Consider the following 17,321-nt stretch of genomic DNA (forward strand, 5'->3'; position numbering starts at 1 on the left):
CCTCAGCCTCCCAAAGTGCTGGGATTACAGGCGTGAGCCACTGCGCCCGGCCACGACTTTTTTTTTTTTTTTTTTTAAGAAACAGGGTCTTGCTGTGTTACCCAGGCTGGCAAGCAGCAGTGCAATCTTAGCTCAGTGTAACCTCAAACTCCTGGGCTCAAGGGATCCTCCCACCTCAGTTTCCCCACTAGCTAGGACTTACAGGTATGCACTGCCACACCCAGCTAATTTTTTTTTTTTTTTAAATGAGGGCCCAGGTTGGTCTCCAACTCCTAGCCTCAAGCAATCCTCCTGCCTCATCTTCTTTAATAACAGTAACATATAATTTATTGTGATCTCACATGTGCCATATACACTGCTAAGTGCCTTTTGAATCCCCTGTCTTACTTAATCCTCACAATAACACAACAGGGTAGGTACTATCATTTTTTCTCCTATTTTTCAGGTGATAAATCTGAGACTTGGAGAGGGTAAGTGACTTGCTCAAGGCCACACAGCTGGTAAGTAGGGAAGCTAGGTCCTGACATGAAAGTTTAAGTTCTTAACCATGAAGCCCCACACCTATTTCCTTTAGAGGAAATTTCTTGCCTTCTACTCTTTTCAGTAAGCAGTAATGGTAGCCTGAAGGTTTTCAAGTTCCCATAGAGCTCATCCAAGTTATCTAGGGATAAAGCCAGGCTGCTGACTGGGTAGCCACAGACACAGGTGCACGAGGGTCTCAGATCTCAGCCCTCCATTATATTCCGTTCATTACACAGGAAGACTTAGAGGTCATGCTTTCAAATCCTGGCCCCTTCCTCATTATCTGCTCCAGCATCAGAGTTCTCCCAGGCCTGTATTGACTTGCTTTATCTCCTGGCTGCTGTCCCATCTCCATTAGATCCCAGGCATTTGAGCAAAGTACACAGCTATCCAGTTCTGACTAAACGGAATTGACTCGCCATTCCTTCTCTATAATTTTGGGCATAGTCTGAGAGGATTTAGAAGGTGTCATTGACTTGGAATTACAGTCCTTTGTTACAGAATGAATTTCCGGACCATGCTGAAGAGAGACCAGCATTCCCCCTTGCATTTACACAAGCAGCTTTGTTCCCGTCAAAGTGTCCCTCTAATTGCATTGTGCACATTCATTCTGGACTTTGCTTCTCAAGAAGGAACTTTATCAAAGAGAACACCAACTTCCTATAGCACTTAACATCTGCAGCCTTCATTTGGAAATTAATGATGAGCTGTATATTCTCTCTTCTTATTTGCATTAACTTTTTTATTTCCTACAGTTATTAAACCTTTTTGTATGTCTTCGTATAATATGCCCCCACTAGGTCCAGTAAAGCAAAAACCACATTTTAGCTATCTTTGTTCCCATCACAGCAGTCTAGCACACTGCCTCGCCTGCATGAAACATTTGATGACCACATGATTGATTGGTAACTAACCGATTGCATTTTACATATTACCATGCACATCTGTTGCTATGCCCAAAGTGAATTCACTCTTCCAGATACTGAACTTATTTGGAGGGAGAAACTTGAAGGGGGAGTGAGGGGAAACACTCTAAGCATGTGGAGAGCCTGAAGCAGATGGTGCTGTGTAAAAAACCATAACATTATGGTTTCAGCTCTATGAGAAGTAACAATAAAATGTGCTCCCATGAGGTAGGACTAAGCCACTAATCCCCCTGGTACAGCTGGAAGCACAAAAGCTTCTTAAAGTTCAGGGACCTCAACCCACCTGGTTAGACAATAACCAGGCCAAAGCCTCATTTCTCAGCTGCTTTTGTTATCACTTGCTCCAACTCCCAAAACACTTAAAAAGAATTGTGGGAATTTTAAAAATAAACTTGCTTGAGAAATGGGCCAGAATTATATCATTTTCTTACAAAAACAAAAAAATCCTTAATATTAACTAAAACAAAACAAAAAAAAAAAAACCAGGGCATTTCCTCCGGTTATAAAGAAAAAAAAAAAAATTCAGTAAATAAATTTGTTTTAACTTCTAACTAGGTGCTGATTTGCTGTTTGAAATTTTGTCAGATTTCTCTCCTCTTTATGAGACTCTCAACAGTTGACTCCTGCTGGTCTATTTTTCATTCAAGAAATAGTTCTAGAGAGCTGACTATGCTAAGGCTAGAATCTACTCAGTGCATAGACAAAAACAGACGTGGGCTGTTCGTATGGCTTCTTCACACGTGGTTCCTTCAGTACTGAAATTTCATCCGCTTGAATGATCAACTTTACCCCCGGAATCTTTTGTTTGTTTGTTTTCAGATGGAGTCTCACTCTATCCCCCAGACTGGAGTGCAGTGGCGCAAGCTCAGCTAACTGCAACCTCTGCTCCCAGTTTCAAGTGATTCTCCTGCTTCAGTCTCTCGAGTAGCTGGGATTACAGGTGCACACCACCATGCTCAGCTTAGTTTTGTATTTTTAGTAGAGATGGGATTTCACTATGTTGGCCAGGCTGGTCTCAAATTCCTGACCTCAGATGATCCACCCGCCTCGGCCTCCCAAAGTGCTGGGATTATAGGTGTGAACCACCGCACCCGGCCTAGAATCTTTAACAGGGTGCAGGGACCCCCAGACCACAAAGGAAGGAGAGAGAATACAGCTCAAAGCACGGCACAGTTCAAACCCCGTCTCTGTTACTCATGTGAGTACGGGCCCTCACCATGCCTCAGTTACTCACACATCAAATGGGGAAGAAAACACTTCCTCTCTGAGAATAAAAGTGCCTGGCACTTTTATAAATATTCTTTGTATAAATATTCATATCTATAAATATTATCGGCCGGGCGCGGTGGCTCAAGCCTGTAATCCCAGCACTTTGGGAGGCCGAGACGGGCGGATCACGAGGTCAGGAGATCGAGACCATCCTGGCGAACACCGTGAAACCCCGTCTCTACTAAAAAATACAAAAAACTAGCCGGGCGAGGTGGCGGGCGCCTGTAGTCCCAGCTACTCGGGAGGCTGAGGCAGGAGAATGGCGTAAACCTGGGAGGCGGAGCTTGCAGTGAGCTGAGATCCGGCCACTGCACTCCAGCCCGGGCTACAGAGCGAGACTCTGTCTCAAAAAAAAAAAAAAAAAAAAAAAAAAAAAAAAAAAAAAAAAAAAAATCTATGAAGAGGGCCAGGTACGGTGGCTCATGCCTGCAATTCCAGCACTTTGGGCTGCTGAGGCAGGTAGATCACTTGAAGTCAGGAGTTCGAGACCAGCCTATCCAGCATGTTGAAACCCCATCTCTACTAAAAATACAAAAATTGGCAGGGCGTGGTGGGGCACACTTGTAATCTCAGCTACTTGGGAGGCTGAGGCAGGAGAATCGCTTGAACCCAGGAGGCAGAGGTTGTAGTTAGCCAAGACTGTGCCACTGCAATCTGGCCTCAGCAACACAGCAAGACTCCATCTCGGAAAAAAATAAAAACAAGGCCGGGTGCGGTAGCTCACACCTGTAATCCCAGCACTTGGGAGGCCGAGGCAGGCGGATCACCTGAGGTCAGGAATTCAAGACCAGCCTGACCAACACGGTGAAACCCTGTCTCTGCTAAAAAAACAAAATTAGCCAGTTGTGGTGGCACATGCCTGTAATCCCAGCTATCTGGAAGCCTGAGGAAGGAGAATCGCTTTAACAAGGGAAGCGAAGGTTTCGGTGAGCCGAGATTGCGCTGTTGCACTCCAGCCTGGGCAACAAGAGCGAAACTCTGCCTCAAAAAAGTAAAAGTAAAAAAATTTAAAACAGAAATTTGGGGCCGGGAGCGGTGGCTCAAGCCTGTAATCCCAGCACTTTGGGAGGTCAAGACGGGCGGATCACGAGGTCAGGAGATCAAGACCATCCTGGCTAACATGGTGAAACTCCGTCTCTACTAAAAAATACAAAAAAAAAAAAAAAACTAGTCAGGCGAGGTGGCGGGCGCCTGTGGTCCCAGCTACTCGGGAGGCTGAGGCAGGAGAATAGCGTAAACCTGGGAAGCGGAGCTTGCAGTGAGCTGCGATCCAGCCTGGGCGACAGAGCGAGGCTCCGTCTTAAAAAAAAAAAGAAAAAGAAAAAGAAAAAGAAAAAATAAGACAGAAATTTGGACTTTGGGTTCTCGGAGGGGAAATACCACCCTGGGGCATTTTGGATATATCACAATTTGTTTACCCATTCACCCGCAAGTGGACATTTGTGTTGTTTCTGGGTCTTGGCTATGACAAATAAAGCTGCTATGAATATCTATGTACAAGTCTGTTTGCTTGCTTTTTTCTTCCCCTGCCCCTTGGTGACACTGGGAGTGTTACAGAGCAATGCCTAGGTCCTCCTCCTCCTGCCCTGCCTACAAGGCTGTCTGCTGCTTTCACCTTCCTAGGTATGGAACTTTATTTATTACTGCTATTTTTTTGAGACAGGGTCTCATTCTGTCACTCGGGCTACAGTGCAGTGGCACAATCACAACTCATTGCAGACTTGACTTCCCAGGTTCAAGCCATTCTTCCGCCACCTCGCCCTCCCACGTTGCAGGGATTACAGGCACATGCCACCATGCCCAGCTAATTTTTTATTTTTTGTAGAAACGGGGTCTTGTCATGTTGCCCAGGCTGGTCTCCAACTCCTGGGCTCAAGTGATCCATCCGCCTTGGCCTTCCAAAGTGCTGGGATTACAGGCATGAGCTACCATGCCCGGCCAACTTATTCTTTTTTAACAGCTTTATTAAGGTAAAATTGATAAATACAAATTTAATTTTTTTTTTTTTTTTTGAGACGGAGTCTCGCTCTGTCACCCAGGCTGGAGTGCAATGGCGCAATTTCGGCTCACTGCAAGCTCCTCCTCCCAGGCTCCCGCCATTCTCCTGCCTCAGCCTCCCGAGTGGCTGGGACTACAGACATGCACCACCATGCCCGGCTAATTTTTTTTGTATTTTTAGTAGAGACAGGATTTCACCATGTTAGCCAGGATGGTCGCGAGCTCCTGACCTCGTGATCCGCCCGTCTTAGCCTCCCAAAGTGCTGGGATTACAGGCTTGAGCCACCACGCCCGGCTTACAAATTTAATTTTTAAAATATTTTCTTTTTTAACCAAGTCCCAGGGCAGGGGATTAAGTCTACCCCTTGATGGTCTGAGCAAGGCTTCTCTCCTGTGATGTCATTATCTCCTGTTGTAACTCATTCCCTACTCACATTTTCTTCTTCCCTCAGGCAGCTATCCTAATGTATGTAATGTGCATCTTTCCCTATGTGTTACTGTAAGATGTGTATCGTTAATATGTATGTAGGTTTCTGAAACTTTTAATTATAAAATGTTAATATTTTAATAAGTGGTATTTTTATAGATGTCATTCCAATCTTTTTTCACTCAGCTCAATGTTTTTAATCTCATCATGTCGCTAATGTATGATAATATAACCAGCTACACACACAAGATAAAAAATTAATTTAATGCCATAATTGAATTATAAAGAAGTGAAAGGAAATGAGTTTATAATAAAATATCTAATTCAATATGTAAATGCACAGGCACAAATATACTAAAAGACATAATGAAATAGGACCTTTTAAGGAAAAACTTTGGATTTAAAAGAAGAAAGGAAAGATTCTATTAATATTGTCGAAATCTTCCTTAAAATTTTTGGCATTTTGAAATGAAAGCTAAATAGATATCTATATAATTATAAACATTTTGCCTATATAAATGTTTGGTAGGGCATTTGATGGTCATATGAGTCATGAGGCTTTTTGTTATGGTGTGTGTATTTCTTGTACATCTAGCATTCCTGCCAATCCATTGCTGGTTAAACCCCTCCCCTGTCACTTTGACAAACAACAATGTCCCCATCAGTGTCCAAAATGCCTCCCGGAGATAGATCATAGACCCAAATATAAAACTTAAGACTATCACACTTTTAGAAGAAAACACAGGAGAAAAATCTTTGTGAGCTTGGCTTAGGCAAGTGCAGGCAACTGTAAATTTGCTAAAGAGTAAGGCCGGGCGCAGAGGCTCAAGCCTGTAATCCCAGCACTCTGGGAGGCTGAGGCGGGCAGATCACAAGGTCAGGAGTTCACGACCAGCCTGGCCAACATAGTGAAACCCTGTCTCTACTAAAAATACAAAACATTAGCCAGGCATGGTGGTGGGTGCCTGTAATCCCAGCTACTTGGGAGGCTGAGGCAGGAGAATCGCTTGAACCTGGAGGCGGAGGTTGCAGTGGGCCAAGATTGCACCACGGCACTCCAGCCTGGGCAACAGAGCGAGACGCCATCTCAAAAAAAGAAAAAAAATTTGCTAAAGAGTAAGGGACACACACACACGCGCGCACAGAGAGACAGAAATAGAGACAGACAGATGAGAGAGAGAGAAAGCACTTGCCTATATACAGGAATAAGGCAAAAATGTCCACTCTCACCACTTCTATATTATACCAGACTCCTGGCCAGGGAAATAAAACCACAAAAGAAAATGAAAATAATAAAAATTAGAAGAAAAGTAAAACTCCTCATTTGGAGACTACATGATTGTATATGTAGAAAATCCTATAGAATCTACCAAAAAAATCACCAGAACTAATAAGTAAATTTAGCAAAGTTGCAGGATACAAAGTCAAAATAATTAATATACAACAGCAAACTGCATTTCTATAGATCAGCAATAAACAATTGGAATGTGAAATTTAAAATACCATTTGTGATAGCATTTTTAAAAACTTAAAATACTTATCTATAAGTTTAACAAGAAACATGCATAGCTTGTACACTGAAAACTACAAACTGTGGCTGAAAGATTAATAAAGATCTAGCCAAGTGGAGAGGTTTACCATGTTCATGGATTTGAAGGTTCATTATTTCTAAGTTGAATCTTAAAATATTCACTGATATGGACTTATTTATTAATTCATTTGAAAATATGTCTTAGCATCTCCTAGACACAGGGTACTGTCCTAAATGCCAGGGATACAGTGCTAAAGAAGATAAACAAATATCCCTGCCTCTATGAAGCTTACATTTTAAACAGAAATAACAACATAAAAAAGCAAAATACCAGTATGTCAGATGGCGACAAGAGGTCGGGAGGAAAACAATGAAGGGGAGCGGGATAAGGAATGCAGTGAAAGGAATGAAAATTTAGATGGGGTGGAGACACTTTAACAAAGACTTGATATAGATGTAAAAGTAAAGCTTGTAGGTAGCGGGGGAGAAAGTATTCTGGGCAAAGGGAACAACAAGTAAATTATTCTAGGTAACAAGTCTAGAATGTTGTAGGAACAACAAGGAGGGCAGTACAACTGAAATAGAATGAGCAAAGGGCAAGTAACAGGACACAGGGTCAAAGCAGCAGCAACAGGCCAATTCAGGCAGAACTTCATAAGGCCATTGTAAAGACTCTAGCTTTTATTCTGAGTAGCACATGCAGCCGTTGAAGGATTTTGAGCAGACTGATGGGACCTGCTGATTCCTTTTTTTTTTTCTCTCTCTCTGAGACAGGGTCTTACTCTGTCACCCAAGCTGTAGTTCAGTGGTGCAATCATGGCTCACTGCAACCTCAACCTCCCCAACTCAAGCAATCCTCCCACCTCAGCCTCCCAAGTAGCTAGGACTACAGGCATGTGCCACCACACCCAGATTATTTTTTTTAAGTTTCTGTACAGACAAGGTCCCTCTATGTTTTTCGGGCTGGTCTTAAATTTTTGTGTTCAAGCAATTTTCCCACCTTGGCCTTCCAAAAGTGCTGAGATTACATGCATGAGCTACAGTGCCTGGCTTGATAATACTTTAGGAGGATCATTCTGACTGCCATGTTGAGAATGGCAGGTCAGCAGTAGAAGCAGTTAGGAACTGACCGCAATAATCCAGGCAAAACGTAACGGTGGCTTGGACCAAGGGAGTAGTAACAGAAGTGGTGAGAAATGCAAAGAGTCCAGATATACTCACAAGGTAGATAGGATTTCCTTTACTTAGCTGTCCTCTGGAAAGTCCCTCTCTGGCAGGCACCTGACTGTCACCTGTAGTCCTAGAATGTTCTCTCTATAGCCTACCACATGTTTAGGGAGGGTAGCTGTTCACCCCTGCACACCAGAGATCTCAACAGCAGACCAAGCTTTGAGGAGCTAAGGAAGTTCAGGTCTAAGTGGGGAACAAATTAATCCTCTCTCTTTCCCCTCCTCTCAGTCTGACAGGCTTCCTGTTAGGAAATATAGCCCCACTACATGCTTCAGAGGATGGCAGGAGACAGCAGCCAGCATGCCATGAGGTTAGGGGTGGCGATGCTGTTTAACAACCCCTGCTTAGCTCACAAACCAGTGCTCCCAGCTCTTCCAGGCAGCACTCCTGCAAACTCCTCAGTCTCCCACCCTGGTCTCTACCAGGTGCAGCCCCTGGCCCTGGGGTCACTTTTCCACCAAAAGCAGCCACAGGTCTCAGCAAGCGAGCGCTTAGTTCTATGTTCAGGAGGCCCACACAGGCCACCAGGTATGCATGTCAGTTGCTCTCACACACATGCATACGCGTGCATACAACTGTCAGGTCAACCTAGAGTGGCAGGCACATCTGGGTTTTCTGAAGTGGGTGGTAGGGATCTGGAACAACACTGCTCTGCACTCTGACAATTCTAAGCACAGACTCCTGTAAAAGCTTGGACAGAGCTACTTAAATCCCACATGCCAGCTCTGCTTAGGTTGGCAGATCATGAGACCATGACTGTGTCTGGGAAGGCAAGGGCCAAGGCCTTTGTCTGCTTTTTGGGTTACAAAAGTGGATTGGGCTGGCAGCTATAGCTATGAATAAAAGGGGAAGAGAAGGCAACAAAAGAGAGGGAGTGACTGGGGTGGAGGTAAAAATATCTTTTCCTCTAGAGGGGACTTTAGAGAAATTTCTTCTCCTGGGTCTTCCCTATACATGTGGCTTTTTCTCCTTTTCTTTTGTCTCAGCCACTGGCCATGGGGCACAGGGGCTGGAGGATGAGAGAAGCAATGTGACAGTGAAGTCCAGGCATCTCAGGCTAAGCCCACTGCCACCCAAGCATGGAACTGAGAGCATGTGGAGCCAGATGGCTGGAAGTTGGGTAAAAGGCGAAACAAGCAACTGGAGGAGAGTTGGGGAGAGGCAACCATGAGAATAAGGTAGAGGATTTACAGGAGAATATGGCCCAGAGCCCTTGGGGATAGGCCAACACAGGACACAGCAGATGGTCCCCGAGCTGGCCTGATCCTCCCATCCCATTAAATAATGAGTCAGGATATGTGCTCAATTCCTGAGGTCCTCTCCAGTTCGGCATTCTCCAGTCCAGGAGAAGGGACTCCAGAGAGCAGGGGAACTGTCTGTGTATAGGTACATGCATGCACAGACTCTTGTTAACACACATCTACTTATATTCGGGGCCTCAGCCTGAGTAGCAAAGAACAGTGAAAAACTAGAACAGATGCTGGAGAGTATGAGGTTCAGATAGGGGATTTTAGAAGCAGAGGGGCTAAGTCCCAACTCAGAAGCTTACTATAGCTGTGTGACCTTGTGCACGTGACAACCTCCCTAGACCTCCAATCCCTTGCTGGTTGAATGGAGCAAATAATAGTGTTAACCTCTCAAAGGCCAGGAAAGAGGCCTGAGCCACTTCCACTTAGAGGCTCCTGTATACTTCACAACAAAGAATAAAAAAACTAGATTATCATAGTGTGACATATTTTAAGTGTTTAAAGAAAAATTTTAGGCCAGGAGTGGTGGCTCACACCTGGAATCCCGGCACTGTGGAAGACCAAGGCGGGCAGATCACCTGAGGTCAGGAGTTTGAGACCAGCCTGACCAATACGATGAAACCCCTATCTCTACTAAAAATACAAAAAATTAGCCAGCATGTTGGCGGGCGCCTATAATCCCAGCTGCTTCGGAGGCTGAGGCAGGAGAATTGCTTGAACCCAGGAGGCGGAGGTTGCAGTGAGCCGAGATAGCGCCATTGTACTCCAGCCTGGGCAACAAGAGTGAAATTCCATCTCAAAAAAAAAAAAAAAAAAAATTGGTAACAAATATACAACCTGAGCTAACAGGAAACACTAATGTCGATTTCCTGGTTTTGATGCATACTAGTTATTTAAGATATCATTGGGGGAAGCCGGGTGAAGGGAACACAGGAATTCTCTGTACTTTTTTTGTAGCTTCCTGTGAGTCAAATTATTTCCAAATAAGTTTAAAAAAATTAATAAGAACACAAAAATTATTACATATATAATTTTATTTGAAGATAAGGTCAAAAATCTAACCTTGAAGTTTTATGTAAGGAAGATGTCATGGCAAATTTCTTCCTGTTCTTCCCTAACTTCTTCCCCTGTAAGAAGCCCGAGTTATTACAAGGATTAAATTAGATAAGATGTAAACAGATATTAGGACAGCACCAGACACAGAACCTCAATATCTGCTATTTTTAAGTTTAATTATTATTATTACCCAAAACAGCCAGAAAGGGAAACAGCATTGTAGCGTTCCATTTTTGGGATGTATGCATCACAACAGAGCCATTTTAAATGATGTTCTAGATGTAAGGTTATTGGCATGGAAGGGAGCTCATAATATTTTGAGTGGGAAAAACAGTGGGTTACAAATTGGTATGGTTAGTATTCTCTGAATTCTTTTTGCAAGTTAGTATAGCAAGTGCCTTAAGAGCATAGGCTCTGGAACCAGATTGCCTATGTTCAAATCCTGGCTTGGCTACTTGCCTATGTGATCTTAAGCAAGGTAATCATTCTGGGCTTCGGCTTTCTCGTCTGTACAATGGGTTTAATAATAAAACCAATCATTGAATTGTTGAGGATCAAGTGAGTCCATACATGCAAAGTGCTAGCAAATAGTAACACTCAAATGTGAGCCATTGATATTTTATTTTACATTAATATATACTCATTAGGAACATGTCTGGAAGAGCATACAAATACCTAAAGAACAGCGGCAATTATCCTGAATGATAGCATTGCAGAAGACTTTTATTTTCTTATTTTTCCTGATATTTTCAATTTTTCAAAATAAACATGGGTTTAAAAAACCCTGACATTTGCTGGGTGCGGTGGCTCACACCTATAATTCCAGCACTTTGGGAGGCCGAGTCAGGCGGATCACGAGGTCAGGAGATCAAGACCAGCCTGGCTAACACAGTGAAACCCTGTCTCTACTAAGAATACAAAAAATCAGCTGGGCATGGTGGCGCACGCTTGTAGTCCCAGCTACTTGGGAGGCTGAGGCAGGAGAATTGCTTGAACCTAGGAGGCAAAGGATGCAGTGAGCCAAGATCACACCACTGCACTCCAGCCTGGGTGACAGAATGAGACTCCATCTCAAAAAAAAAAAATCCCTGAAATTCTTAAGATTGACATTTAAAATTTTGTTTAAATACATATATTGTTTCCATAGAATGTCCAGGAGAAAACAGGAAGAAAAAAAATCTGTAACAAACATATAAAACAGTAGATCATACTCTCATCTAACGGAAGTACTTTGGGCTTTGCTAGTGTCTCAAGGTAGCTAGTTGGGTGTTTCCCTCCAGCCCATGGCTCTCAAAATACATTGCTTAATGCACACATGCAGGTCACTAACGTACTGATGTATATTTTTAACCACACACATAATCCCAGGTCCAAATATACCTCACACGCATATGTACATATTACCAAAGAGAAGAGAATATAAATGCAAGGTAAATCTAGTCATGGAAAGTACCTTGGCAAAAGGCAGCCAAGGGCACAAAGACCTTTCTGTGGGTTCCCCATGCTAAGGTTCCTGTGTAGTTCACAACCGGCAACATTTAGACAGCGTGGACCTGTGCCCTCCTTCTCAGAGCCGTTGCCTTCCCACAGCCGCCTGCCACCTCCCTCACTGGCACTGGCCATAAGGGGGCCTTACGTCTAAGGATTGTGACAAACCAAACATCATCCAGAGGAAGTCAGAAATCCTGGTCCCCGCCTTCCCCACGGTTTGCCCAGCAGGCAGGAGGGCTGCCCCCTGCCCCAGGACTCAGGCAGCCCTGTCTCCCTCCGTGGGCACAGCCCCAGGCCAGCCATTGCTGGAGAGCTGCCCCTGGTCCACTCGGCTTCGTTACACGAAAATAAAACACCAGCCTGTTCAGGGTCTGCCCAGCACATTATCGGGAGGAAGCTATAAAAGCTGCCAACACGGGTTACCTCAAGCATTTTCCTTCTCAAATGCGCCGGGAGTGAGGCACTGCCTTTCCTTCACTTCCCCGCCTTCCATCTCTTTGGAAAAGGCTTTCTGTGTCCTGCCTGTGTTTATTGACATCCCAGCTTCTTGGCCGTTCCAGCTTCACTGGAGCGATTCTCCCTCCTTGCCATTCAAAGTGGCCCCTGTTCCGACCCAGCGCCCATAACGTGCGCTTCCAGACCGCACGGCCCACTGGCTTCTCAAAGTCTGGCTCAGAAACCAAATAAAAAGCTTTTCATTTACACTCAAGTTTATGTGGAGCAGCTCAAAAGCCTTATTTTCATGTCTTACACAGCTCCCACCTGAATAAATTCATTTTAAGTGCCACTTTTCCATTTGTGGATTACAAAGCTGTGAGAAGGTCTGAGGGACAACCCCTCAGGCTCCCTGGGATGCTACAGGGCAGGCTGGGGTGCAAGGTACCCCTGAGGGACCAAGAAGGCCGAAGGATGCCAAGACCCTGGGCAGTAAACACCACAGCCCTTGGAAGGGCAGTCCTGGGCCAAGCCCCTGTCGGAGGCAGCCGATCTTCCAGCTTGGTCAGAGTTGAAAGTGTGGTCCTTAGAGTCCTGGCTTCAAATCTCAGCTCAGCAAGTTCCTAGGTTTGTGTGCTTGGGGCATGCGACGGCCTCTAAGGCTTATTTCTCCATCCATAAAATGGAGATGACACTTTCGGGGCAAGGCTATTGTATTGATTCAATGAGATGATGAAATATAAAATGCTAACTGCTGTGGATAGCTCACAGAAACCCCCAACAGACAGCATCCATTGCCACTAAGATTCATCTTTAAATGTACGAAGCACAGACTCCATGCTCCTTCCTCTTTGGACATCACCAGGAAGAGGGAAGTTGGACTGATCTAAGGATACCATACCCAGGCCTGGTCTCCCCCTCGTCCTTCCAACCGTCAGTAGCTATAATTTCAATAAACAGCTCCCATGCTAGGTGCTGGGTATATGCGAAACAGCCATAGTGCCTGGCCTCCAGAGCCCTCAGTGTGGTGGTAAAATACACAGTCCTAACACAGGGTGACTTGCTACCATGCCTGTGTGCATACCACCAGAACAGCACAAGAGGAGGAACAGCTGATCCTGCCTAGCGACATCTAGAAATAATGATTGTTGAAAACAATGATAAGGTCCTATGTGACCTGGTAGCCTCCACCCTGGCCTCATTTCCCAGTTATCCCTCCTCTCCATCTTGTACCAGATTCAGTCCCACCTGATGGCTCTGCTGGGATGCCCCCCAACATTCATTCTATCTATCTACCTGTCTGTCTGTCTAGATAGAGTCCTGCTCTGTCGCCCAGGCTGGAGTGCAGTGGTGCGATATCCGCTCACTGCAGCCTCTGCCTCCTGGCTTCAAGTGATTCTCCTGCCTCAGTCTCCCCAGTAGCTGGGATTACAGGCACGCCATCACACCTGGCTAATTTTTTATTTTTAGTAGAAACAGGGTTTCATCATGTTGGCGAGGCTGGTCTCAAACTCCTGACCTCAAGTGATTCACACGCCTCGGTCTCCCAAAGTGCTGGGATTACAGGTGTGAGCTACCGCACCAGGCGTCCCCCAGCATTCTCATGATTGGCACCTCCACATCCCCAGGGTCTCTGCTCACTTGCTGTCTCCCAATAAAAGCCTTCCCAGCCCCACCAAGGACGTCTTTGTTCCCTCTCCCTGCTTTACCTTTCTTCATTCCAATAGTACAATCAAATCTACTTGCTTACATGTTTCTCATCCATCTTTCCTACTAGAGTGTGACCTCCATGAGGGTGGGGACTGTTTTCTTCATAACTATGACCTCTCAACCTAAAACGGTACTTGAATCCACAAATTAATGAGCCACAGTCAGAAGGTGGGTGCTCACTGCATGTGAAGTATTAGCCTAAGAGCTTCATCACATCAGCATTTCATCCTCACAGCCTCTCTGGGCAGGTGCAGAGGTCATGGCAGCCAGGAGCTCACAAGGTGGGGAGACGGTGTCTCTGGAGGGCAGGTCTAGGTAAACAGGTGCTACTCTAGGGCACCTGATGTGAAAGGTTCAGTGGAGGCTGGAGGAGACACTGACAGCACCCACCCCCGCCACCAGTAACTGTGGGCCCCGCCCAAGCCCACTGCATAGGTTCCTCCAGGCAGTCCCACTAGGTCCATCTGAGCCGCTGTGCTGGCCTTTCTCTTTGGACATCACCAGCAAGAGGGAAGTTGGACCACTGTAAGGATGCCATACCTACGCCTAGCCTCTCCCTTGTCCTTCCAACCTTATATCATATTATTAAGTCCTTCCAAATTATATTTGGTGGCTATAATTTTGATACACAGCTCCCAGGGATACATCCCAGGGTGGATAAATAAAGCTAAGGGTCTCTTCCGTGTCTGAGACCTGCCCTCCAGTGTCTGCCTTCCCTAAGGGCCAAGGAGATCAAGTGGATGAGAAAGTTCCCAGCAATTCCCACGTGCCCACAGCAGCCAGCATTCACTGAATGCTCATCATACCCAGGCCCATGCCAAGGCTCTATATACATTCTCATGTCATCCTTACACTCTCTGGGTAGTTATGGCTCTCCTCTTTTATGGAGGAGGACCCAAGGATCAGAGAAGTTAAGCCACTTCCATGCTCACAGAGCTAAGAAGTGGCAGAGCCAGGATTTGAACTCCAGTGTGTTTGATTCCCAAGGTCCTGCATTACCCACTCTGTTCCAGTGCCTCAGCCCTGCTCACATAACTTCTTCCCTAGCTTGGGTCTGCTTCCCTGATCGCCCAGGATGCACAGCAAAACAGAGAGCACAGGCCCAGGGACCAGACCTGGGCTCAAATCCCTGCCTCACTACTTCAAATGTGTCTGGGCAGTTGGTTACCCTCTTGGAGCTTCAATTCCATCTGCATGGGAAGGTGAAGGATACCTACTGCAGAGATGTGAGAATAACTGAGATGCGTGCCTACCAGGTACATAGCAAACACAGCACAGCCAGTGAGAGTCATCTCTGGACAAGCCTCTGCTGGCCCTGGCATTTGCTCCCAGCTAGGTCCTGCCCAGTGGCCAGCAAAGGCTGGGTCAAAGCCTCTCTCCAACTCCCAGGAGAGCTGCCCCCAGAGGACAAAATGCAGGGATTCTGCCAGGACCCTCACAGCAGGCTCCATCCCTCCACTGATAAATGTCTCAGGATTTTCCCTCTTTGGGGGAGAGCCCCGCCTACTGAATCTGACTGGGCTCAGGCACACTCTATAGCTCCAGTTCTCCCACATATACTTTGGAGGAAAAAATGTTTTACATTTATCAGGTACCTGATAAGTGCCAAACTCATTTTAAGTACATGAGCTTCAATCTCTACTTGCAGGCTGGCAACATCTGTGGACATATTATGGGATATATTAAAGCCTCAGTTTACTCTTCTGCAAAATGGAGATGATGATTTACCTGCTTCACTAAGTTGTGAGGATTAAATGAGATAAAGCATGTGAAATGCTCATGGCAGTGCCTGGCACACGAGAAATAATAAATGTTCGCTTTCATCATGTCTCACAGCTACGGAAACAGACACTAGGAGAGCAACCAATCTGCCCAGCGTCTCCGGAAAGGTGATGGGCTTTGAACCGAGACCTGCCTAACACCAGACCACCTTCCGTGCTGACATTTCAACACGCCCATCCAGGGACCAGTGCTTATTTGTATTTCAATAGAAAACTATAGCACATCCTTGCAGAATATCAAATTCTAGTCCTGTTCATTGCCTTTGAGTTTTCACCTCTTGGTAAATCACATTTTACTTTTTACCTTGTTACCTACTGTGAATTGGACTGGATCTTGCCATTCTGCACATTTCACAGTTCTTACCAACTTCTCAATTTTTCTACTTTGTAAGTTTTCTCCCACCCTCCTGACGTCACTGAGAGCTAAAGGCTGACTGCCCAAATCCTCATTGCAACTCTAGGCTGTCTTATAGCTGATCTTCCCCCCAAGATCTAAAGTAGCCTTGCAAGCTGGATGACTTGACATAAACTTCAAAGGACCCATCACCACAGCAGATCATGAATCTCCCTCGTTTAAATGCCTGATGGTTAGCACCATCCAGCAAGTATCCTCTCCTGCCAGGCCCCAACAGACATTCAAGCTGGTCCTTAATGAACAAAAGGTGATCGAACAAGAAACGGACCTATATTATTCAGAGAAAAGAAGAATTTTTCTCTCCCTGAACAAGAGGAAGCACTGACAAAAACCCTTTCTTTGACCAAACTTTAGTTAGGCTCTTCTGAGCCTTCTTCTGAACCTTGGCCTTCTGTATCCCTCCTGTCCTTGCCAGGCCTGCAGAGCCCAGTCTTAGCAAGAGTCCTGCAAATTCAGTTTAGGGAGTCCCCTACCCTTGATGTCTGATAAACCGCTTCATCCCCTACCTTGGATGTATAAGTCCTTGGCCTGCCCTTAGCAAGAGTCCTTTTAAGTCTAGCGAGAATCCCATTCCCTTGATGTCTCCTCTTAGTAATTTTCCATCCACTGACCCCCTCCTCTCTGTTCCTTGGCTGTAAATCCTCAACTGTCTTGCTGCATTTAGAACTGAGCCCCATCTTTCTCCCCTATTGCAACAACCCTGTTGCAAGACTCCTGAGCAAAGTCTTCCTTACCATTTTTACAAGTGCCAGAATAATTTTTTTATTTAACAACACTCAGGCTTGCTTCAAGTGGGAGGGCCTCCCCTGCCTGAAAATGCTCCATTCATATCCCAGTCAAATACTATCCCCAGATCTCCTCTCACAGCCATCTCCCTCTCCTCACAGCAAGCAAACATCTGACAAGGACTGCATTGCTTTCCCCACCACCACCCTGGGGATCTTCACCTCTCTCAGGTCACTGCCAGCCCCCCTACCTGCCCTGTCAGCCGTCAGCCCCCAGCTTCACGCCAGTCCATTCACGTAGAGAACACGGCTATGAAAATACAGAAACGCACTTCCCATCTGGAAACGCCTCAGAGCTAAATATTATGTAGGATGTGATGGTGTGCGTCTACCAGCAAAAAAGCGAGGCTTAGAGAAACACTGAGACACGAGGAGACTGCTAGTGAGAGGCCAGTGCGTCAGCAAGAGCTAAATTTAGCAACCTAATCCTCTAACTTCATTCTTTCAGGAAAGAGAGCGGCAGGAGAAAAATGTATGAACATATTTAAATAAAAGAAC

General features: G+C 45.5%; 1 long non-coding RNA gene across 1 annotated transcript in view; it reads right to left on the reverse strand.

The window, feature by feature from the left end:
* The window catches only part of LOC126957264 (uncharacterized), a 325,970-nt gene extending 308,860 nt beyond the window's left edge, over positions 1-17,110 (reverse strand). Inside the window, exon 1 of the long non-coding RNA XR_007726701.1 lies at positions 17,015-17,110. This is a non-coding gene — a long non-coding RNA (uncharacterized LOC126957264). The remainder of the gene's footprint in view (positions 1-17,014) is intronic.
* Positions 17,111-17,321: the final 211 nt, after the last annotated feature.

The sequence above is a fragment of the Macaca thibetana genome, chromosome 6 (assembly GCF_024542745.1).
Source record: "Macaca thibetana thibetana isolate TM-01 chromosome 6, ASM2454274v1, whole genome shotgun sequence".
In the NCBI taxonomy this organism is placed as follows: Eukaryota; Metazoa; Chordata; class Mammalia; order Primates; family Cercopithecidae; genus Macaca; species Macaca thibetana.